This window comes from Furipterus horrens, unplaced genomic scaffold (genome assembly GCF_987537825.1).
Source record: "Furipterus horrens unplaced genomic scaffold, mFurHor1.1.pri manual_scaffold_13, whole genome shotgun sequence".
Taxonomy (NCBI): Eukaryota; Metazoa; Chordata; class Mammalia; order Chiroptera; family Furipteridae; genus Furipterus; species Furipterus horrens.
This window is the reverse complement of record NW_028327183.1, coordinates 30576552-30601193: the sequence shown is the minus strand read 5'-3', so window position 1 is coordinate 30601193 and position 24642 is coordinate 30576552. Positions and strand designations below refer to the sequence as shown.

At 50.5% G+C, this 24642-nt stretch overlaps 1 pseudogene; it reads left to right on the top strand.

The window, feature by feature from the left end:
- LOC149994358 (F-box only protein 31-like) overlaps window positions 1–24642 on the top strand; it is a 93155-nt pseudogene that overhangs the window by 31370 nt on the left and 37143 nt on the right.

Sequence of the window (24642 nt, the reverse complement as noted above, 5' to 3'; positions counted from 1 at the left end):
AACAAGTTCAAGAAAATGGAGATTATATCAATAGCACCTTCTCAGACCACAATGGCCTGAAACTGGAAATGAACCTCAAGGAAAAAGCTCAAAAACATTCAAACTCATGGACAATCAATAACAGGCTGTTCAGTCATGAATAGGTTAACAATGACATCAAGGAAGAAAACAAAAAGTTTCTGGAAACAAATGATAATGAACAGACAACAGCCCCAAAACTATAGGACACAGTGAAAGCAGCCCTGACTGGAAAGTTCCTAGCAATACAGGCCTACCTAAGAAGGATAAGAGAATCTCGAATAAAAACATCTAATCCTAGAGCTACAACAACTAGAAGAAGAACAACAAACAAAGCCCAGAGCTAGTAGAAGGCAGGAAATCGTCAAGCTCACGGCAGCGTGAAAGGACATAGAGATTAAACAAACAGTTCCAAAGATCAATAAAACCAGGAGCTGGTTCTCTGAAAAGATAAACAATATCGACAAGTGTTTAACCAGGCTCCTCAAGAAAAAGAGAGCGCGAACCCAAGTAAACAAAATCAGAAACGACAGAGTAGAAATCACAGCCGATGCCACAGAAAGACAATGGATTGTATGAAATTACTACAAACAACTGTATGACAAGAAATTTGACAACCTACATGAAATGGACAAACTTCCAGACCCATATGATCTTCCAAAACTGAATGAAGAAGAAGCAGAAAGCCTGAGTAGACCGATAACAACCAGTAAAATTGAAGCGGTACTCAAAAAACTCCTGGCACACAAAAGCCCTGGACCGGGAGGCTTCACACGTGAATTTTACAAAATTTAGGGAAGAACTAACTCCTATCCTTCTCAAACTATTAGCAAAAATCCGGGAAGAAAGAAGACTCCCAAACTCTCTCAATGAAGCCAGTATTACCCTAGTTCCAACACCAGTTCGAGACACAAGAAAGAAAGAAAAAACTACAGGTCAGATTTCACTGATGGACATAGATGCTAAAGTCTTCAGCAAAATGTTGGCAAACGGGGTCCAGCAACACGTTAGAAAGATCACACACCACGATGAAGTGGGATTCATCCCAGGGATGCAAGGATGATTTAATATTCACAAATCAATAAACGTAACACAGCACATAAACAAAATGAAAGACAAAAATCACAGGATCATGTCAGTAGATGCTGAAAAAGCATTGGATAAAGTTCAACAGACATTTATGATGAAAACACTCAGCAAAATGGGAATAGAGGGAGCATAGCTCAACATGATCAAAAACCGTATACGAGAAACCTGAAGCCAAAGTCATACTCAGTGGGCAAAACCTGGAAGCGTCCCACCTGAAGTCAGAAGCAAGAGAAGCATGTCCACTCTCTCCACTCCTATTCAACATAGCCTTGCAACTTCTAGCCACAGCAGTCAAACAAGAAAAAGAAATAAAAGGCATCCAAATTAGAAAAAAGGAAGTAAAACTGTCATTATTTGCAGATGACATGAGCGTGTACTTAGAAAACCCCTTGTAGACTCCACGAAAAAAACTACTTGGCCTAATAAGTGAATTTGGCAAAAGAGCAGGGTACAAAGTCAGTATTCAGATATCAAAGGCATTTCTGTACACCAACAATAAAATGTCATAGATAGAAACTAGATAAAAAATCTCATTTACTATAGCAACAAGAAAAATAAAGTACCTAGGAATAAACTTAACCAAGGAGATCAAAGACCTGTACTCGGAAAACTACATGACACTGAAGAAAGAAATGAAGGAAGATACAAATAAATGGAAGCACATAGCATGTTCATGGATGGGAAGAATCAACATCACAACAATGTCTATACTACCCAAAGCAATGTATAAATTCAATGCAATCTCCATTAAAATACCACTGATATATTTCACAGACCTAGAACAAACACTTCAAAAATTTATATGGAACGAAAAAAGACCTGAACAGCAATCCTGAGGAAGAAAAACACAGTAGGAGAAATTACAATGCCTGATATCAACGTATACTACTAGGACACGGTAATCGAAACAGTCTGGTACTGGCATAAGAACAGATATGTATATCAAGTGAAGAGAATAGAGAGACCAGAAAGAAACCCGGGTCTGTATGGTCAACGAATATTTGACAACGTGGGAAGGAACATAAAATGGAGTGAAAAGAGCCTCTTCAACATATGGTGTTGGGAGATCTGGACAGGGACATGCAAAAGAATGAAACTAGACCACCAGCTTACACCGTACACCAGAATAAACTCAAGATGGGTAAAAGATTAAATGTAAGCCGTGACACCATAAAAGGCCTAGGGTAAAACAGGCAGGAATACTTCAGATATCCCACGTAGCAATATTTTCGGCGCTATACCTGCTAAGGCACGGTAAATAAATGAAAGAATACACAAATGGGACTACATCAAACTATAGCGTTTCTGCTCTGCAAAAGAAAACATCAGCAAGATGGACATGGAATGAACCACATGGGAAAACATATTTGCCATTGACACCTCAGACAAGGGACTGAGCTTATAGGACTCAACAGCAAGAAGACAGACAACCCAATTAAAAAAATGGGCAAAGGACCTGAACAAACACAGAACGAGGGTCCATAGGCATATGAAAGAATGCTCAACATCACTAGTCATCAGAGAGAAGCAAATTAAAACCACAATGAGGTACCGCTTCACACCGGTCAGAATGGCCATCATCAACAAATCAAGAAACGAGTGCTGGCGAGGATGTAGAGAAATGGGAACCCTCGTGCACTGTTGGTGGGAATGAAGGCTAGGGCAGCCACTATGGAAAACAGTACGGAATGTCCTTAGAAAACTAAGAATGGGGCTGCCTTTTGACCCAGTGGTTCCACTGCTGGGATTATACCCAAAGAATCCTGAAACACCAATTTAAAAGAACCTATGCACCCTTGTGTTCATAGCGGCGCTACCTACAATAGCCAAGTGCCGGGAATAGCCTAAGTGCCCATCTGTAGATGTGTGGATCAAAATCTGTGGTACATTTACACAATGGAATACTACTCAGCAGAAAGAAGGAACTCCTACCATTTGCGATAACCTGTTTGGAACTCGAGAGAATTCAGCTTAACAAAATAAGCCAGGCAACGAAAGACAAATACCATATGATATCACCTAATACAGGAAATTAATGACAACACAAAGAAATGAACAAAATTGAACCAGAGACATGTAAACAAGGAACAGACTCACTGTAACCAGGGTGCAGGAGAGGAGGAGAGAAGGGGATGAAGTAGGGGAAGGGTCTAGTCAAGGAAGTAGTATAAATGACCCATGGACATGGGCAACGGTTAGGGATTGACTGTAGCAGAAGGGGTGGGCCGGGAGGAAACAATGGAAGAGAAAATGGGAGAACTGCAATAGAAAACCAATAAATAACTTTTAAAAAGATAGTTGACGGATTGGGGTAAATATCTGTTTTTTCTACTAGTACAAAATAGCTTCATGAAGCCACAGGAAGAGGTGGGTTGCTCCTGCTTCTGTCCAAGATGGAATCATGGGGTCCAGATAGACCCATCCAGCTGAAACACGTTTTTCAGAAGGGTAAATAGGTAAAATGACAGTTTTTAGTTATTTGGAGAAACAGGCGATTCCTGAGAGTGTCCAGCTCACCGCCCAGGGAGAGTCCAGGCCATGATACAGGGGACGAGGCTCTCGGGTTACCCAGCGTATCTCTGAGCGAAAAGGACAGAGTTGGCTGCCGAGGGGTCATTGCAGCGGGGGTTCGCAAGGCAGAGAACGAGAGGGGAGCAAGGGGCAGAGGGCACCTCTGACTTCCACTGAGCGCTGGCAGGTGAGAACTGGAGTCAGGGAACCCAGGCTGATGGGCGCGCTCCTCATCTTCACGGTAAGCCTTCTAAGGTACTCTGCACAGTTTTCATCCTTTACCCGGTGAAAGAGGAAAAGAAAGTAAATAAATGCACCCTGTGGGTTTCCTGGCTCAGCCCCAGAGATGTGGCCACTGTCACTCACATCCCAGCCTCCCATCGGTGAGAATTCAGGCACAGGGCACACTCAGTGGCAGCAAGAGCTGGAGAAGACCGGTCCTGAGCACGCGGCAGCCACTTCCGAAAGCACATTTCGCGTAGCACACACTTGGTGCGGGATTAGCTTAATGCTGCAGGTGGTGCTCAAGGAGGACAATGTCCGTATGTCTGTGACCCAGGGACCTTGGGCTAGGCGCTACTTGCTTGTCATGGAAGTAGGAGAGGTTGCCTTTTTCCTTGGGATAAGGGCAACTACCTAGCACAAATGGAGACCCAGATTACCAGTGAATTTGTAGTGGACTGTGAAAGAATGTATAGCAAATGGTGGTGTTCTTTGACATGAGACGAGTTAGCGTTGAGCTCGAGAGCTTGTCCATAACGATCCTACCCGCCGAGCTGTAGGAACAGATGAGGTGCGTTTCTCTCTCTGCAGCCTCTACCCGGTTTAATGGTTATTTGACAGCAAACAGATGCTTCTTTTTTAAATCTCTGCATTTGCGGAGATGATTTTCTGGGTTGGCAGGTGATTACATATTTTTAATCCTGCCCCCCCTGTCCAGCTTCTCAGAAACAATTGGCATGCAGGAGTTAAGAAGCATAGCAGGAGGGTGCAGAATAGACAGAGGGATGTCAAGGATAGTACAGGAAAGGGTAAAGTCAAAGAACTTATATGCGTGACCCATGGGCATGTACTAAGGGGGGTGGGACTTCTGGATGGAGGGTGTGTGCTGGGCGGAGGGGAGCAAAGGGAAAAGAAATTGGGACTCCTGTAACAGCATAATAAAAAAAATACAACAAGGACGACAGAAGGCAAGACGGGCCCCAAACGGAGTTGTATTACTTCACCACAGAGACGTGTCCTTACGATGTCATTTTTGAAAAGTGACACTTTTGCCTGACAGATACCCAATTCTTCCTGAGAGGCGAGGCCTCGGGTATGCGTTTCATTTTTTCCAGTGTGTGTTTTCTGACTTTTTACAGTATTACAGCATGACGTGTGTAATGTAGAAAACGTTTATGTTTCTGTGATCCTTTCCTTCCTCGGAGAGACCATACGCACATTGGTAATAAGCCTTTACGTCAGGCGAGGGCATGTAGTGTTTCCTGTTATTTTAGCGACACCTCTCGAGTTAAGGGGACATGAAACGCCCCTCTCTTCGCCCGGCCCTGTTGTGGGGGAATGTGGTTCGTTCTGACAGGAAAGGTCTCAGAGCGAGGAAAGGAGCAGGGCCGCAGGAGGAAGTGACACAGACACCTTTCCTTGATCCCTAACAGGAGTGAAGGCAAATGGGAAATGGCCTGCGGGGTCCCGGGAGGGCGAGTCCCCTCAGCTGCGCACCACTAACGGGGCTGACAGAGGCCGATTCAATGAAGACGGTCCCTAACTGGAGGGCTGTAGACGAGTGGGAAGGAGAGTCCCCGCGTTTGTTCCGCTTCCCTGAGAAGGCCCTGGGAGGCGGAGAGCGGCGTCCGTTCGCGCCTGTGCAGCCCGCCGGGTGCGCGTGGTTGCTCCCGCGCCCGGGGCCGCGCCCCGCCGCCGCGCTGCTGTGGCTGCCAGGCCTGCCCAGGTTCGCCAGGTTTTGGCCTCCGTTGGACAAGGAGGACGAGGAGGCCGGCGTATTGGTGGCTGGACGGTGTCCCGTGGAGTCGCCACGGTGTGGGCATGCGCAGGTGCGGGCAGGGGTCGCGCGGGTGGGCCGAGTGTCCAGCGGGGAACCGGAGCGCTGCCCCGGAGCCCGCGGGAGAGGGCCGTGTGCATTGGGGGGGCGGTTGGGCCGGCCTGCCTGGCGTCCAGGCCCAGCCCGTCTGCCTGCTGCATCCCGCCTGGCGAGCCTTCAGTGGGGCGTGTCGTTCTCCTGGGTGAGTTGCAGGTCAAGATCCGGCTCTTGGTGGAGGCGGCCTGGGGAGGCACAGAGACGAGGACCCTGGAAGCGAAGCACCGGAAAAAGCACCCTGTCCCGGCAAGGCGGAGGGGCCTTGGGGCAGACCAGCGAGCCCCGAAGGGGTAGGTGGGGCTTTGCAGCCTTGAGTCAGTTGCTGATCTTTCTGCGCAGCGGTGTGCAAGGGATGGGGGGACCAGCAAGGGACCGAGGCCGCGCGCGTGTGTTCTGTCTTCCTTAGCATTTGACCTATTCCCGGAATTGGGCGTGAGTGGGTCAGAGGTCAGGGTCAGGCTTCTCTGGAATGGGAGCTCCCCTGGGCCTTGTGACTTACGGGGGTTGGGGGATCAGAGCCTAGGCTGTGGATTTCCCATGTCCTCTTCTACCTGTACACCCAGCACCCCTTCCTCCTCCTACATCCCTTCCCGAATTTCAAAGCTGAGTCTACACATCCATCAGGACCCTTGACCTCTGATCGAAGCGACTGCTGATTGCCCTTGGATCTGCCCTGGGGATCCCAGAGTGCAGGAAAGGATAAGTCTGCAGGGGTCAGCCCCTCCTGCCGTGGTGACAGAGATCGGAATTGGGCCTGAGAAGGGTGGTGACTTGTCCGCTGCCTCTGGGCCTGTAGGTGGGATTGCTACAGGCACTCAGACTCTCAGGCCAGGTGTTCTGTGCACTGTCCTACGGTGTTCTTTCATAAGAGACTAAGTGCAGCGGTAACCGAGTTTAGTCAGGTAAACAGGCCATGCCTTGGATGCACACTAATCCCACACTTGGGAGCTCCTATTCTGTGTTCCCATGGGTTCTTTGAGTTTTAGAAATGCAAAGCAGCAGGAGGAGAGTTTGTCAACAGTGTCAGGGGAATTTTTCACCCTTTATTTAGTGGTGGCCAACTGTTTGAAACAGGAGTCAATGTTTCCGCTCACCAAAGAGAGCAACCCGAGGAATTGCCTGGGATGTCTTTGGCATTACATTGGCTCGGGTGTGTGTTTGTCCTCTGTCACCCTTTTGGGCCCTTCCGAGTGTTCATAGGATGTCATTTTATTGAGCTTTCTTTGCTGGCTCTTAGGCAAGAGGTTCATGACTCCATTATTTGTTTCATCTCCCCTAGGTGCACTGTTCACAATCTCTACACTTTTCCAAGAGCAGCAGAAAATGCATGGGTTCCGGGTGAGTTTTCCCACTTTGCTTGGTAATGCACTTGAGGAGGTTCTGAAGGGCCCATGCTTCAACATGGGGACAGAGAAATAGATAAATGACATCATGTAAAACGTAGCTGGTACAGTATCGGGTGAGCGCTGAGAAGCTTTGTCCAACTCGCATGTAGAAGTAGTATGCTACTTTAGGGCCGCGGAAGTTGAGATGTTCATAGGACCAATGTCCGTGACAGTCGTAGGAAAAGGAAAGTTTTATCCGTGATACGTTTTGTATAGACTACAAGAAGAAGAACCGTTTCTGTTATTTGTGGGTTGTAAAGATTTCTGAGGACTTGGAAAGTTTTCTTTAATAAAGCTGATATGAAACGGATAGCTTTTGTCACAACCAGGAAGTCACTTCAGTGTGTGGCTTACTCTCGCTTTTGTAAGCAGAGGGCCTCCTGCCCAAGAAGAACTTGGTGCTTGTGATTGTTCCAGGCACCAAAACAGTGCCATCCAGATAGACACATTTCCATCTATACTGTTCAATCCAGGGCTCAAAATATCCTCTAGTAAAGATGTCCTCACTTCCCATTCCCGCTTCAGTTCTCAGTGTGTTGGCTTTGCCCTTACTGCTTTCCCGCATCTGTTGGTAGAGGTTACCTTGGCGTAGTTACATTCAAGTCCGATGGACACATTTTCCGGTCCTTTACGTCACGCGACCATGCATGTGCCTCTCACATCTGTTTCCTCCTAAGTGATACTTTCTCCCTTTACATGGCTTTAAAATTTTTTCCCTGGAAGTATTTTTGTATGTATCTTTGAATGAAAAGGGGTCTATGGAAAAGTGGGTGGGATACCCCACGATACCATTCTTTCTTAAATAATATTCAGTGTTCAAAGTTTCCCAGTTTTCCAAATGGTTTTTGGTTTGCTCTTTTCAGTCAGGATACAGATAGAGAGTTCTTATGTTTTGGTCAGTAGGGAGGTTTTTAAATCTTTTCGTAGTAGCTCCCCCTGTATTTCTTCTGTTATTTCTTTGCGATTTGTGTTTTGAAGAAAATGGGTTTTTTAGCATCAATTTCGCACAGTCTGGATTGTGTTGATCATATTTCCATCTGCTTTAATTCTACTTAAAGAAAGAAATGTCTGTATGCCTTGTAAAGTTGGTAGTTAGATCCAAAAGTACTCAGATTTAGGTTTAGTTCTTTTGGCAAGACCGTTGTCCAGTGCATTTGTCTTCTTTCTCCTGGAGGCCTGTGTATCTTCCTGTCTTTGTTGTGCGACGTTAGCATCTGTCGGTTGGTGTTCATTGCCCCGGTTGGTGTTCATTGCACCAATCCACTAATTCGTCAGGGGAAATTAAGTGGTAACATGCTCCTTTAGCACCTCTTCTTCCCTCATTAGCTGGAATACTTTCCTAGAGAAAACCATGTCCTCGCTACTGGGTTCTGTGGTTCCTACAAGAAAGACATCTCCCAAATCCTAATGGACAGCATTATATTTCTCTTCCTTTTTGTTACCGTTGTTAAGCCATGGGTTTAAGTGACCTTTTGGTCTTTTGGTCTGTCGAAGTTGTTACTCTTTTTGATGGTTAAGTGGGTCCATCTTTGACTCACTTCATATTTGATGTAGAGTGCGTTTTAAACATTCCCTACCTGTTAACATTTCATAGCATTCTCTTTTATTCAACATTTAATTAAAAAAACTTCAAGCTGACCCAACAGTTCAAGGATTGTACAAAGAACTCCCATACTCCTTTTTCGCAGACACTGTGTGTAGGAGACTGTCCATCCGAATCCTGAACTGCAGTTTCCCTGTAATTTTGAGGACTGTCTGTATGTCACCACTGTGCGAGGTGTCTCGTAGCCCTAGTTCTTTCCTTACCTTGAGAGCTTACGTCTTAGAATCAGTGTCTGCCAATGAGTGACATATAAGGGAAAGGGGTGTCCGTCCTCACCTGTAAGTGACAGGTTTATTTGAAATATTAGTGAATAGAGTTCTGTGATAATGGAGAATATTGACCTGGGATAACTTCTTCCCCGCTCCCCGCTCGTTGGGAAAAACAACCCCACACCCGGCACACTGCCATATTTTCTCTTTGGCTTCCCGTCCCTCAGTTACTCACATGTCATCAGCTGCCCCTGTGTCCTGAATTTGTGCACCTCCCGTGCTATTCCAGTGGTCTGTGAGCACCCCATTATTTCACTGCCCACTTCTTCAGCTGCTTCTGTCTCCCGTGCCACAGCTCCGGCTGAAATGGCTCCTGCACCCGGACCAGTTTCCCTCCCCCCGCGGCCACCTGAGAGCTCTGACCGAGCTCCCAACCGTGCTCCACGTGTTGTGTAAGGAACATTTGGGCAGGTCCTTGACCCTGCTTCCTTGGAGGAAGGTCCTCAATCCCCGGAATTTCCTGAGTGACAGCAGAGCCTGTGAAGTGTGCTGGTGCCCTGGTAGCTCCCCTGGGTTCCTGCTAAGGAGGCGAGTCCTGGTGCGGGTCAGTGAGGCCGGAAAGACCAACCCTGTGATTAGAGGTCAGGGATTAGAGCCCAATCTCTGGGGAGGAGAGGCGGCTGGAGGTTGAACTCAACCGCGAGGCCAGTGATTGAAAAGACCTTGCCTACGTATTGCAGCCCTAAGGGAAACACAAGTCACCGAATCTCAGGTGAGCTTCCCTGGTGGGTGAAACACATCTGTGTGCTGTGAGGGAGGCACTCCCTGAGGACTCGGGAACTTGGTATGGGGACCGTCCCGGCGTTCACTGACGATGCCATCTCCCAGGACGCTTTGCTTTAGTCTGTGACCCAGTGTTCCCAATATTAGCCCCTCCTTCTGGGCCCATTTCACTTAACAGACCTACTTCTTCCTCTGTTCTCTTCTGTTTTCCTCCAGAATTTCTCTAATACCTTCGTTTCTCTCTCGTGATTGCTACTTTGTCACAGGCTCAGTTGTCGTTCAACCACATGAAGCTGCAATTGGAGGTTGTGAAATGGACTCTCATTAGGGCTGGGGTAGTGACCACTGTGTGTGTCCTCTCGTGTCCTGTCACAGCCCATTTCCAGGAAAGCGGGTCCTGTGGAGACCCTTGTGCTTTCTTTTGAATTTCAGGTTATTGTCTAGGTGCCTGTGGTGCTTTCTTCCTTTTCTCTGCTCTTTCCATTCTTGTACCTCAATCTCGTGCCCTTCTCTCCTGCTCTCGGGCTCTAGCCGGAGATCTGCCTCAATCTCTTGTTTTTCCTGCTGACGTGCAAAACAGTTCAGGGTTACTTCAGAGAGTTAAAAGTTTGGTTGAGTAACCGCAACCCCACGACGCTTCCTTCTCACTTGACAGTGAACAGCTAATCAAACCGGGAAAGCGACACACATCACGAGGGTGAGAACTTCATCTTTATTTTATTTCCTCAAGAGAGGCATTGCCCTGTGCTCTTCCCTGATGTTTGTAAAATAGCATACAGACAGGTCACACAGGCTGGTTAAAAAATTACAATGAATTCCCACGACTCAGTAACAGAGACCATAAAATGAAAATGCATGTTGATGCGAATATGGGAGAACTACCCACCTACCTGTAAGATAATTGATATGACGTAACAGATAAATTCACAAAACCCCTCCCCTGCAAGCGTAAACAAAATTAAATGTACCTATGTATAACAGTAAAAGTAGTCCTAATATACTCAGTGGAAACAGCATGTTTTCAAAACTATGACTATTCAAAACTAACAGAAGTATATAAATATTAAGCAGGAAAAGAACTCTACTAATCCTATGGGAACATTTTGCAAATAAATCAATAAAATTTATGGTATACATACAACTATCACACTCTTAGGGCTCTAAGTTCATAGTTTTAAAGTATTTCCTCCTATGCCTGTTACAGAAACAGGGGAGTCCAAAAATCCCCAGAGTTTGCTGCTGGGGGATGGGGAGAAGGAAGCAGCTTTTATAATGCTACCAAATGCCTGAGGCTGGTGGCTAGTGTCTTTTTTTTTTTTTTATGCAAAATGGCTTTAATGCATCCAAAGCCTCAGGTAGATGGGAGGGGACTTGGACCAGGGGACGGTATGGAGAAAGCACACAGAGCCTGTGTGAGGTTCTGTGAATGGTCAGAACTGGTTACCGCACCCACTGCATCAGAGGACATAGTCAGGGATTTAAAAATAAGCGGAGACATTTTAGCCAGGCTGACTGTGTGGATTTGACTGAGGCTGAGGCTGACTGTGCGGATTACAAAAGGACTAACTATGCAGTTTACAAGGAGGCTGAGAATCCACGAGGTTCTGGATTAAAAGCTGGTGGACCCCATAACACAGACGAGGTCTCCCCAATCAGATTGAATGATCGGCAGCTACTGGTAAAGCTGAACTGTGTTTGGAAAGTAGGGAAACGGTTTCTCTGACTTTTCTAAAACTGGCCTGGTTTGGTAGGGGGAGGCAAGAATATGTGTTTATGGGTGTTTTAAAGAACATAAGACTTAACAACCGAAATCCGCAAATAACTAAATCTATATAACTGTTAAATAAACTATTCTTTTTCTTTTCGCCAAACTCTGGTATCAAGAGTTATGATTTTGGCGGCGGGCAGTCGGGCCCCAAACTAAAGAGCCCGTGGGTTTGTTTTCAATTGGAGCAGCCCAGGGGTTCTGTAACATGGCGACCCCTAAACTTCACCTCCACATGGCTCTAGACCGTTGTAAGCAAGTGCGTGAAAACGGGACATCCAGCTTCTGCCCTGGGAGATATGAATGAAACTATCTGAAATTTTGGGTGTTGACTGGGAGAGGGATAAAGCCTGAAAACACCCTGGTTTCTTGTTGTCCTTAAACGGCTTGTAGAAGTGTTCTGAAGAGCAGAACATGATAACTGTCCAGCTCATTGGCGAATATTCTGGGCTCTGTTAGATTGTCCGCACAGGAGGCTCCTCTTTCCCTTCCTCCTGCCCGTCATTAGCGCCTGGATTCACTTGCTGCTGAGCACTGGAATCTCCCCTGGGCTCAGCGACCTAGAAGTGAGAGAGAGTGAGAGAGAGACATTTCCAACAGGCCAATCTCCAAATAGGAAGATTATCTAAATTCTCAGTCCCTTGTAGCCAGAGTTTAGACTAAGTTACAAATCCTATTTTATCTCTAATTCTCCATCCTCAATGCCATTCTCGAACCATGCATTTTCATGATGATTGTTGAAGTGTGATGACTCGGAGCCTAAAAATTTCTTCATATACCCAGGAACCTGCATCCTCGCAAGGACCCGAGGTGATTCCGTTTGGGGACCAGCGCGCATCAGAAGAGTTGTGCTTGCGTTACTCACAGCTTGGTCCATTTGTACACGTGGAAATCTGAACTTGGAATCACACTACAAACGTTCCTGACACATGAGCATCACAAAGCGTGGGCGCAGAGGCCTGCTCCGAACGCTAAGCCTGGATTCTGAGTTTAACCGTAACAGGTAGTGTGCTCTTGGCTAGCGCTACAGTCACAGTGCCTGTGTTCCTCCCAATTCAAAACGACTAGGGTGATGGTGGCTCAGTTGGTTGGAGCGTCTTCCCATACATGAAAAGGTTGTGGGTTTGTTCGCCCGTCAGGGCACATCCCTAGGCTTTGGGTTTGATCCTTTCTTAGCTCGATGTCTGTTTCTCTTTCTTCCTTCCTCTGTGTCTAAAATCCAGAAACATACCCTCGGGAGAGGATTCCTTAAAAAAGAAGTGGGGGCCTTTGGGAGGTGATTAGGTCATTGGGTGAAGCTTTACAGATGAGATTATTGTCCTTAGAAAAGTGCCCAGAGCCACGCCTCGCCCCTTATACCATGGAAGTGCCCGGCGGGGAGTCGGCCGTCTGCCGCACAGACCAGGGTCCTCACCAGAACCCAGCTGTGCCGGCACTTGAGAAGGAAATGTCTGTGCTTTATCAGCCACCCAGCCTGTGGTCTTTTGTTGTGGCAGCCACAGGCTCTGAGAGAGCTAGTTCCCAAGGCGGAAACCAAATCTTTGCCTGTTGCTCTGCCCAAAGCTGTGAGTCTAAGGTGTGTGTGATAGTGAGCCTTGGGGGAGCAAGTATTTCTCAACCCTCGCTCATTCTGACCAACCCCCGTGACCAGCTGCTCGAGGGTAAAACGTGGCCTTGTGCAAGTGGGGAGATTGGCGAGCCAGGAGAAATGAAGAATGCAGCGGTGCTGTGGCCATAAGCCATTTGTTGGAGAGTCAATTTGGATGAAGATAGAGCTAGTCACGGTTTACTTTTTATTGTTGGATATAGGGACCATAGCATGTAATAGCCTAGTGTTACACATGTACTTTCTGTAGGTACGTCCCTAGGTTGGTGTTCCTGAGGGATGTCAGGCTCAGGTGAATGAACAGCAAGAAGTAAAAACGCACTTGATGGACAAATTTGGAAACTTACTCTTCATAAAACTCACTATTTCAACAAAGCTGCTGCTTGGACACGATTGCTTCGTTTAAAATGATGTCATCGAAATCCTGAGGCCTGGCACCCCCCTATGCCACCGAGTTCCCTGGGCATGGTGTCCGAGTATCACTTACTAGATCATTCCACTTCTTTCTCATGACGTTTGGCTACCACCCCCCCCACCCACGGTCAAACACACACACACACTTTCGATCTCAAAGTTCTTTCTAAAAGACTTTCTTTGGTTCAAGTGTAAAAGCCTTTTTTTTTTTTTTTTTCTATTTAAAAAGTAAATTTTTCAGCTTTATTGAGATATAATTGAGAAAAATGTAGGATTTGTAAGTACGCTGCATGGTCCCACCATCTTGTTACCGGTAATGAACGTATCCATCATCTCATGTTGAAGTTCTATTCTCAGTAAATTTCAGTGATCAATAAACTGTTATTAAGTATAGTCTCATTGATTTTTAGAAATATTTATTTATTTTTTAGAGAGAAGGGAAGGGAGGGAGAAGTAGAGGGAGAGAAACATCAATGTGTGGTTGCCTTCCACACGCTCCCAACTGGGGACCTGTCCCCAAACCCAGGCCTATGCCCTGACTGCGAATCGAACGAGTGACCCTTTGGTTTGCAGTCGGGCACTCAATCCACTGAGGCACAGTAGCCAGGGCTCACACTGTTTTTCATTAGATAACGACTCTCTAATGAAAAAGCACTTGATGAGCAAGGCCATGCTTGTCCCATTGTGATAGATCAGGGGTATCTTGATGTGTGTTGGCCCTGAGGTTCTCCGTGGGCCTGGAGCATGCAGACGTGGGTGGTCACTGTGAAGAGCTGCGGGTGAGGAACCTCTGCCTTGGTGCCTTAGGTAACCCTCTTGTGGACATGCGCCCTTGTCCTTACTACAGGTGGGACGGCTCGTTCATTATCGGTTGGATGTACCTGCCTCCCCATGACCCTCGTGTGGATGACCCAATGCGATTCAAGCCCTGGTTTAGAATTCACCTGACGGAGAAGAAATCGACCCACGGCGGAGTGCATGTATGGCCACAGCGGGCCGCACAACGGCCACATCCAGGTGAGTGTGTGCTCGGGCTCCCTTAGGTACGGCAGCCGTGTGCGGGCGAGGGGCCAGGCCTCCTTTCTCTTCCCGGTCTTGGTGCCAGTGAGTTTGCAGCGGTGTCTGTAGCTACAAGCCCGTGTCCGTACAGAGCAGGAGAAATGGGAGGAAACAGGGCTCTACCCCCACTACCTCTGTGTGTTGTTTAGGCTGTGATGCTGTATGTCACTCCCCAAAGAGTCACTAGTTGGACCTCTCCACTGGTTCTGCATCCAGTTAAAAGCATTTGTTCTTTCCAACCACACCATTCCTCACTGTTCTCTTTGCTATACCCCTGAGACTACTAAGTGATAGCCCCTTTTTACTTCTTCAAGAATCCCCTTGGAAAAGTGCTTGTTATCCATGTTGCTCTGTGTTTTTTCAAATTATACTCATAGGTTTTATCTTATGCCACATATTATACTTCAAAAGCCATATTGAAGGAAAGAATTTATTTTTTTTCTAAAATAATTGTCACAAAATAATTTTAATGCAGTAAACTTTTTGCTAAATGGTGTCAAAGGACACGGCTTACAAAAGAAGGGGGTATTTACTACATGTCGTGAAATTTTCAGCCCATTAATAGTGCTTTTATAGACATTTTCCATCAACTGCATTTCTGAGCAAAATAACATGGCATTTCTCCTACAAACTTTAACAGTGACGCATGGCGCTCAAAGGGTTAAGCCTCATTGGAATCAGAGAAGGTGTGAGGGTGCTGTGCACCTGTGGGTGGGGTGAGCATGGCTCGGGAACATGGGGTGCCCCTGCTCCCTACGGATGTGGCATCCTAGGTCAGCCACACGGCCTGGGCCCCGCGGTGGGGCGGGGAGGTGCGGGCTCTGCACCGCTGCAGCCCCGTGCGGCTCTGCCACGCTCTCCCGTCACCCTCCCCGCAGCAACCGCTTGACCTGCCGCCGCATCTACCTCCCGCCCAGCCACCCGGAGGACCTCATCAGGCCGGGCCTCTTCAAAGGCACCTACGGCAGCCACGGCCTGGAGAGTGTCGTGCTCAGCTTCCATGGGAAGCATGCCAGGGCCACGAAGATCACGGTAAGTCCTCGGGCCACCGGGCGGGTTCAGCCCTGCGTGGATTTGTCAGGCGGGCCTTGGAGTTGCACGACTTGGGCGGCAGGCGCCCTGGCTCCTTGGTAGGGCCCAGACCACAGCACCGCTTCCCCAGGATGTGTTTGGGAATCCAGGTCCTCAGGCCTGACCCAGACGCACCCAAGCTGGGTCTCAGTTCGTCTTTCCCACACAGAGAAAACACTGATGCCCTTGCTCCACCCTGCGGATTCTCACGTAATGGGTGGCGGGCTGGGTACGGCTTCCGCAGGCTCCCCGGGTGACCCCAAGGGCTGTGACATTGGAGATCCCTGCGGTGGCGCCAGGAAATGTCCCCCTCCAAAGTCCCCCTCTGGAAATGTCCTTTATCCTGGCTCCTTTCCTTCCCTGTCTCACTTCCGCCCTCCCTTACCAGCCCGCCTGGATTACTCCCACTAAAACCCTGGTCCTCGGTCCTTGCCTCAGGCTCTGGGATGAGGAACCATCGATAAGATAAGGCACGCTGACTGGGTCTTGAGGGTGAGGGAATGTTCCGAGGGGCAGGGCCATCTGAGCTGAGACTTGAAGATGAGTCTCATTATCCTACCAGTGAAGGGTGAGAACAGAATGTCTGGGCAGAGGCACACCGTGTGGAGGCCGCCAGGTGACAGTGCGGGGTGTGCAAGCCACGTAGGAGACTCATGCTTGGGAGGGGACGGCGATAGAAGATGGAGCTGGGGCGAGACAGTGGGGGGTTTTTAGAAGATCACAAGTGCGTCACACTTGTGTTTGGGAAAAGGCGTCATGGCCGAATCGATGGCCTGGGATGCAAGGTGCGAGTGGACAAGGGAGACCCCCTCAGAGGCTACGGCAGACAACGTGGCAGGGGAGGTGCTGTGGAGAACGTGGCGCTTGGGCCTCAGTGGCGGCAGTGGTGATTTTGTTCCAGGTATGGGGGAGGGTTTGGTCCCATCGTTCAGAAATCGGTCCAGATGTGCCCCAGGGCATTGACAGCCACCTGTCTTTAATGCAGTGGCAGCTTTGCTGCAGTGACCCCACCCATCAGGGTGCTGTGTAGTTTATGAGACCTGAGCCGCAGCATTCCCTGCCTGTGTGTGTTTTCTTGAAGCTGGCGCGAGGAGCCACAAGAGGGCGCTGTCTGCAAGTCTTTGGTCTGGCACTTCCTCAGAGGCCAGGACTGGAAGCTGCTGCTCCATGGCCCAGCTTGGCCTCGACTTTACCTGCTGTCTGCTGTGGCTGCGGACTGCTGTCTCCAGGTAACGCCCTGACCTCTGAGACCTTCTGGGCAGAATGTGTTCCAAACAGTTGTGAAGGGGTTTTGGGAAAGTTGTTCCCGTGATCCGTGGCACCTCGGTCTCAAGTCTGGTAGCACAAAGAAACATCTACCCCCCTCTTCTCTTTTTTCCTGCTACTCTCTTTATCCCTTCTCTGTTCCTTACTATTTACTGAGCAAGTACCGTGTAATACAGCTCCATCCGGGAAAACTTTCTACAGTGGCATATTCTAGATCAGTACCTTTCAGTAGAGGAGCCAAAAGGCACATGTGGCTATTGAGCACATGAAATGTGGTCACTGCACTTGAGGTTCTGAATTTTGATATTTGTACCCTTGATTTTAACTGTGAACGGCCATGTGCGTGCCCTGGGTGAGAGGCTCAGTTGCTTAGAGTGGCGTTCCTGTGTGCCTAAGTTGTGGGTCCGATCCCCCATCAGGGCGCATCCAAGAAGCAGCCGGTGAATACATAAATAGGTGGAACAACGATCCACGTTGATATCACTCATTCTCTCCCCAAGGTTAATAAAAAGAAAACTTTATTTTAATGAAATAAACAGATACCCAGCCGTGTGCGCTGAGCCGCTAACACACCGGGCAGCGAAACCACAGCCCTGTGGCTGCTGCTCTTGACCCGCCCTCCCTGCTGGCTCACATGACAGCACCATGGGACCCAAGCGAGGCCTCAGGACCCTGGTCACAGTAGTAGCTCGAGACATGCTCATCAGCTTCTTGCCTTTGAAGGCTTTTTAGTGTGAGCGCGCGGACAATGGCTTCCGTGTCTGCCTCATCTTCAGCTTGAGCTCTCAGTAGGTGCCAGGTACCCTGCAGGCTCACAAGTGCTCCCCAGGTGGGGTGGCCACTCATGCGAGTGCAGGGTGGAGACCCAGGCCCCAGGAGTGTGGCAACCTGTCCGCCTCCCTTCCCACAGAGCCAGGCCAGCTCCCAGGGAGCACAGTGAACTCGAGGCCACTCCCTGCAGGCCTTGCCTCTCCTCTGGGAAACAACGTGTCTGGTTTCCTGAGAAGAGGAGCCTGTCTGGTGGCTGTTCAGGGACCGGAGACAAGACATCATTGGAGGAAAACCATCCTTTGGAAAGAGCATGCTGGAGAACGTGAGCCGAGCTGCTGCCGCGGGTGAAAGCAGCCTCAGTGAATGAACCGCGAATGTGACTGAGAAGCACCCGGAGGAATGCCTGCTGCACCGAGCCGGAGACTCTGCTGTGAGAGAATGTCAAAGAGACCGTCCAATGCACCGAGGACTGCGTGAGCCTCCTCACCGAGAAGTGGTAGTGGCGTGGTGCCCCTTAGGGGATGTTGGGAGAAGGCCGGTGAAATGAGATAGGCTCCCAAGAGGCCGCCCACTTCTCAGATGGGAAGAATCCCAGCTCTGCCCAGCAGAGGGTCGGTGCATTCTGAACCAAGGCCAGGGATGGGCAGTGCTGGCCCAGAGGGGCTGGTTCCCGTGGTTTCTCCCCAGCCTGGGGTCTGAGACACCAACCTGGTGCCGAGGACAGTGTGCTCGAAGGATGTCCCAGTCAGGCCAGCGCAGGCCAGGGGCAGGCGGCCTTCCTGCTCTCCAGGCTGTCGCCTTCCTGCCACAGCAGCGGAAAGTTTGAAGACAAGAGAAAGAGAGTGGAGCCGGGAGCGGGGAGTGGCCCTGCCACACCCAGGAGTGCGTTTCATGCCCTGTTTCATAAAGAACTCTATTCCGCAAAGCTATCGTTTAGAATGGTGGGGCAGGGGAAGTGCTTTTGGGACAAGGTAAAGCTAAAGGAGTTCCGGCACATGCCTGGCTGTGTGCCTGGTGGGTGTGCTTCAGACGTGTGGCAGGGTGACGGAGAGGGATGGGGTCGACGATCATGGGCGGTGCAGTTAAATGTGTCGGGTTTCCTCCAGGGTCCACAGATGATTCCGTCTGCACCCGTGGGGACACAGCCCTCCCTCCGTTCACACCTACCTTAGCCTTCGGGGTCTGAGAAAGGAGGGCACGGTCTCGCCGCCACACCCAGAGCTGGGGATCGAAGGCCTGGATCTGGAAAGACAAAGAGTCCCTGAAAAGGTGAGGGCTCTCCATGTGGACCCACGACCCTCCCCATGTCCGGCCCCCCCGTCTCTCTCACCCCCCAGTCCCAGCTGTGAGGCCCAGGACCCCTTCCCTCTGCAGCCCGGCACCGCCCTCCACCAGAGCCCCGCCGCCCAACTACCTCTTCACACTCCTCCTTGGTGACCCATGCCCTGTAGCCCATGGAGCGGAAGAATTCAAACCGCTGCTTCTGGAACATGGGACGCCAGGCGCGGTTGTTGTTCCCGTAGAGGAAGAAAAAGATGGCCTCTTTAGGGGCGCAGCGGCCCTCTTCCATGTCAATGGCGAGGTAGCTGAGGAAGGCCATCAGGGTGTCAGCTGAGAGCAGACGGAGAGGGGCCCTGCCTGCAGTCAGCTTCCCAGAGAGGACGCAGGCAGGACGGCCTTCACACAGGACCCGCAGGAGCCCCATGCAGGGTCGCAGAGCGCCTCCCAGGCACAAGAAGCCCCTGCTGAGCAGGCAGCTGAAGGGCCCCTCTCCTACCTTGACGATGCAGATACAGTGAACTGAGTGGGGAAGCCCACCCCCTTCGTTGACCCTGCCGTGCGCGCGCACACCCGTCTCCCTGTCGTGTGAGCCCCTGGACAGCTCCTGCGGGCAGGAGCCGACTGGCCCATCTCAGTCCTCACGGTTTCCTACCAAGTGACTGAGGCAGGACTGGGTTCCTTGGCGCATTCCCTCAGGGGCCCTTCTGAATGCGCCCATCCTCACACTCCCTGGCCCTGGAGGTGCACTTTGTAAGGTTTCATAGGACGAATGACCGAACGCTTTGTGTCCTCGTCAAGTGCAAAACTGATGCCCTCAGAGACTCAATGTCATACAGATTGTGCGACAGGAAGAGGAGGGTGCCGAGTGTTTTAAGAACCCGTTGATATATATGTGCTTTTTGTTTGTTTGTTTATTTAAATTAGCAATGCTTTTCCTTGGCTACCGGGGTGCAGAAGTGAGGAGGTCCGACGATTTTGGCGTTTGAGTTAGTTTCAGAGGAGATTGTGTCTTTCAGTTACGTGCGTGTAAAAATACCGCGACCGAAAGCACAATATACAGTCAGGGAAGGGTGTTGGGAAGAGCAGCGAAACGAAGAAGGGAGTGTCCGGGTGGTCACCGGGTTTGATGGAGGGTGCAGAGAGAGCTGATTTCACAGCGAGAACTCTGGCCTCGGTTGAGAACAACATGAGCCAGTGGACTTGTTGGGTGGGGGGTGGGGAAGTGGTTAGAGCTGTGTTTCGAAGTCCATTCCGGGAGATTGGTAAGAAAGAGCCCTGGGTCTTACTGTTTGTTCTCCTCCCCCGAGGAGATGTGCATTGATTCAGAGAGAGGGAGAGACATTGACGTGAGCGAGAAACCCGGATCGGTCGCCTCCTTCAGGAGCCCTGACCGCGACCGAACCCGCAACACTTCGGTGGACCGCACGGCACTCGAAACAGCCGAACAGGCCGGCCCGGGACCCGGGGCGAGTATTCACAATCGATCTGTGGTATGTGACGGGGGCCTGCACTGAGGAGAAGGACCGTGACATGTGGTGTCGTCGAGAGGCGTGGCGGGATGTGGGGGAGAAGACTTAGGAACGGTTCGTCTCAAGCCTGTTTACTCAGGGGAAGGGTGGTGTGAAATGTTTGTGAGGACCTGATGTTTTCTTGTGGTTTCTTCAGTCTTGTAACGGACCTTGGTGTTGTTGGGTCTTCCTAAGAACAGTGTAAGACACGCGGTAGTCCAGTCCTATCAAGTTCACCCCCAGTGTACATGGTAGAAATGGGGTGGAAAGCAGGTGAGAGGTCGGAGACCCGCTCGTGTCCCCGCGCTCCCCAGAGGATGAAAGTGACTGATGGGGTTCAGCACGGTACTCACAGGGCCAGGAAGAAGTGGATGCGCCGGTACTGCCAGGAGAACAGGACGGCGCGGCTCAAATAGGCCAGGACCATTGAGAGCAGGTACTGGTGGGAAGAGGAGGAAGACACACACGAGGACTCACATTGTGAAAGAGGAAGAAGAGCGGGATAAGGGAAAGGCTGATGCTCCCGGCATGGCAGGCGCCTAGGGTGTCAGAGATGCTCTGTGTTTGGGCCGGCCGGCATCGGGAGGGTCTCTGAGAAGCTGCAGCGAGGGGGAGTCCCCAAGAGCTGAGAGAAGAGGGACAAGCCTTGGGCTCAGGTCCCAGAAGAGCCGGGGCAGAGGCAGGGTTGCCGTCCGCACTGCGAGACACGCCTAGGTCCCCGAAGGCAGGTTGGGGGGGGGGCTGCGGGCTCAGGAAACCGCCGCCTGATCCGAGGGTCGATGGTAGAGCAGGAACCCCTCTCACCTTATCTGAGATTCTCAGCTGCGCGTCCCACTCAAGGAAACGTTTGATGACAGGGTCCTCTGTGAAGAGAGGGCAAGTGTGAGCCTGATGACAGCAACGGAGTTTCCGTGGGAGCGTACCGGGCTCAAGAGGGGAAGCGTGCCGCTCTGGGGGAAGGTTGAGGAGCGGGGCGAAGGGTGAGGCTGCCAGGAAGAGGGACAGAGGAGATCGTTCCCTGGGAAAGGAAGCAGGGGTGTCACCACCCTCACCCACCCAGTCCCGGGGGACCGAGCGACACGTAGGGTGGCAGCAGCTTATCTGCGTGACTGAGATCTTAGCGACTCAGTGCTGCTCCCCCATCACGCATGAATGCAGCCCTGCTCATTCATGCCAGAGCCATTCCGTCCTTTGTCTGTTGACAGTCACATCAAGGCGTGAAGTTGGCCTCCTTCTCTCCCCTTACACACGTGAAGGTATTTAGATTCAAAAGGCCAGTGAGAGCTCAGAAGTCTCCGAGGGTGCAATACTCACAGGCCACGTGATTCCCAGTGCAAACCCTCCTCAAGTCTAGCCTAATCTAAGGGTCCCCACTGAGACTCGATAGGGAGCCCACCTAGGAAGGAGAGCCCACCAACCAGCAGGGAGTTCTTTTCTGTTGGAAAAGTATAGTTCTTCAAAGTTGTTACTTAAGAGTAGGCTAGGAGGGGGCTCTCCAGGGTATCTGCTTACTGAGAAGCCTGGCAAAGGCCTCCTGGTGTTCTCTCTGGACCGTTGTACCGCGCTTCCTTTTCAGGGTCATTTTGAGACCGTCCCGGTCCTCCACGAGCCAGGTGTTGTTAGGCGTGGGGACGGTCTCCTCCTGTGCCCCCCGCCTCTCTGCTCGCCCCCTCTTCCGCTTTGCTGCGGTTGTCCGAGCAGCGGTGGTGGATTCCACACAGGCGCCTGAGTTAAGAACCCAGGGTACGTTATAAGGCTTTTGCCTTTGAAATTCAGCTATTGGTCACCAAAACCCGACCTCGTTTCCACCCCACCTCTCCCCCCGTCCCTAGAAACCAACCCCTCCATTCTTTCTTGTCTCATAGGCTACCGGCCTTCTCCCCTGCCATCTTTTCATCTTCCTCCTTTGGTGAATCCAATACTCCGCCCCTCCACCGCCCCCCATGTTCACCTTGCTGTTATTCTTCTGTGTCCTCAAAGGTCTTCCTCGTTTGAGAGGATTTCTCCCATTGAAGGGGGACAAAAGGACCGTCCTTGTTTCTTCCCTTCCCTTCTCTCATCTTTGAATCTCATCTCCTATCCCTCCTTGCTTGCCTCCCAGGCTGTCCTTTCATGGGGATCTCCTGGTCCCCAGCTCCTGTCATCTCCTGTAATCCGGTGGTGCTCTGAATCTCTCCTTTCTTTCACACACAGCCTGCTCAGGGCCCCCTTCCTCCTTAATGTCAACCGTGCCAAATCCCGCCGCCCCCTGTTTCCTCACCTGATTGTCCTGCGTTCCCCCGAGTAACTCTGAGCTCCATCGGGCTCCCTGAGGTGCTCGGCTCTGGGCCAAGGTGGTCACAGTTGGCACTTGAGTCAGTGTCAGCCATGGCTCCTTGTTCTCCTTCCGTAAATGTGGGCGATCACAGAAGTAGTTGCCCACCTGGGCTGCCTAGCGCCACGGAATGGATCCTCCCAATCAGGAGGTTCGGAAGCCTCTGATGTCATCGGTTATTCCCACCCGGCCACCAGTTTGAAAGACTCCAACACACATATGTACCTGCCATACATAGAATCCATGTAAGTGCCACGCATGCACTTACTTCTCCTGACGGTCAGGGTAAACAGTGTCTCCTGCTGCTGACCCTACAAGCTCAGACCAGCCTCCAGAGCTGTCCTCCAGTGTCAGCATCGCTCTTTACCTCGTCCCCAGCCAGTGCGCTGTTGTCTCCATTCTGAGCCTGAACTGGGTTGGCAGGTCTTCTCTCCCATTTCCATTTCAGAGTGTTGCCTGGCGGGAGAGGGAGGTAAAGCAGAAATACTAAGACCTTTCAAGAGCAGGGTAAAAGTGTAAAAAAGTCCCTGGGTCCGTGGCCCTGCCAAGTGACAATTTAGTTTCAAACGGCGAATTTGGTGCGCTGACCTGCGTGGCTCGTTGCACTGAGCATTGATCCTGCAAGCGACAGTTTCACCCGTGTGATTCCCGGTCAGGGCACCTGCCTGGGTCGCAGGCTGGTCCCCGTCTGGGGCCCTGTGCAAGCGGTCTTTGCCTCTCTCACACATCGGTTTCTCTCCCTGTCTTCCTCTCTTTCTCTCTTCCCAGCTCTTCCCTTGTACAATAGTGAATAAGTTGATCTTATTAAAATAATCAGTTGAGCGCGGTACAGGCACTTTGGAAAACGACAAGCACAGCACCAGCAAGCACAGGTTTTGGCGACGCTCGATGTCTCAGGAAACGATGTTCAGGATTTGGAAGCAGGGGAAACGCATCCTCAACCCTCAGGCAGCTTTCATTCCAAGAGACGTTGTGAGAACCTAAAATCCTAGAAAGCCGCACATGCGCTCACATGCTTCAGACGGTGTCTACGATTTGAGGGAGTCCATGAAGCACCCAAAGCCTGCCCCTCAAGTCCAGGGAAGGAACTCTCGTCCACATATCCACGTTTTCAGCCTGTGTTTCACTCTTGAGTCAGACATTTCACTACCGCTCAGGTACCCTATGAATGAAATGTCACCCACACAGGAAGACTTAAGTGGAAAGGTCTCCAGTTGAAGACAGAACAGAATGTTCCCTGTGCAGGTGGGGAGGGCAGATGCAGAAAAGGTACCGACCAACCCGTTACGCCGCAGGGTCAGCGGATGCTGTTTCTGAACCACCTGCCAGCCTCACAGCTCTCCTGTTTTCCTGGGCACGGAACCCTTTACTTCCTTTTGTTTATCCTCCCTCCCTCCCTCCCTTGCTTTCTTATTGTGGTGAAATAACATACTCAGTTTACCGTTTTAACCACAACAGAGGTTAAATTCGCGGGTATCGAACGCATGCACCTTGTGCTACAGTCACCGCCGTCCGTCCGCAGAACTTTGTCGTCTTCCCAAACTGAGACTCTGCACCCAACAAAGATGAACTTTTATCCGTCTCCCCCGGTCCTGGTAGCCAGCCACCCTTGCGCCTCCTGTCCGTAGGAGCTTGACTACTGTAGGGAACCCGTATCGGTGGAATCCTATAGTGTCTGTACATTTATTTCAGGCTTATTTTGTCAGCGTAAGGTTTCAAGGTTCATGCATGTTGTTGCATGCGCCAGAATTTCCTTCTTTTTATAGGATGGATGATATCGATTATAGAAACCGTATCTTGTTGCTGCATCCATGGGCTGATGGACACTCGGGTTGTTTCCACCCTTGGGCCGTGAGTCGTGCTTCTGATCCATCATTTGAACACTTGGATGAGA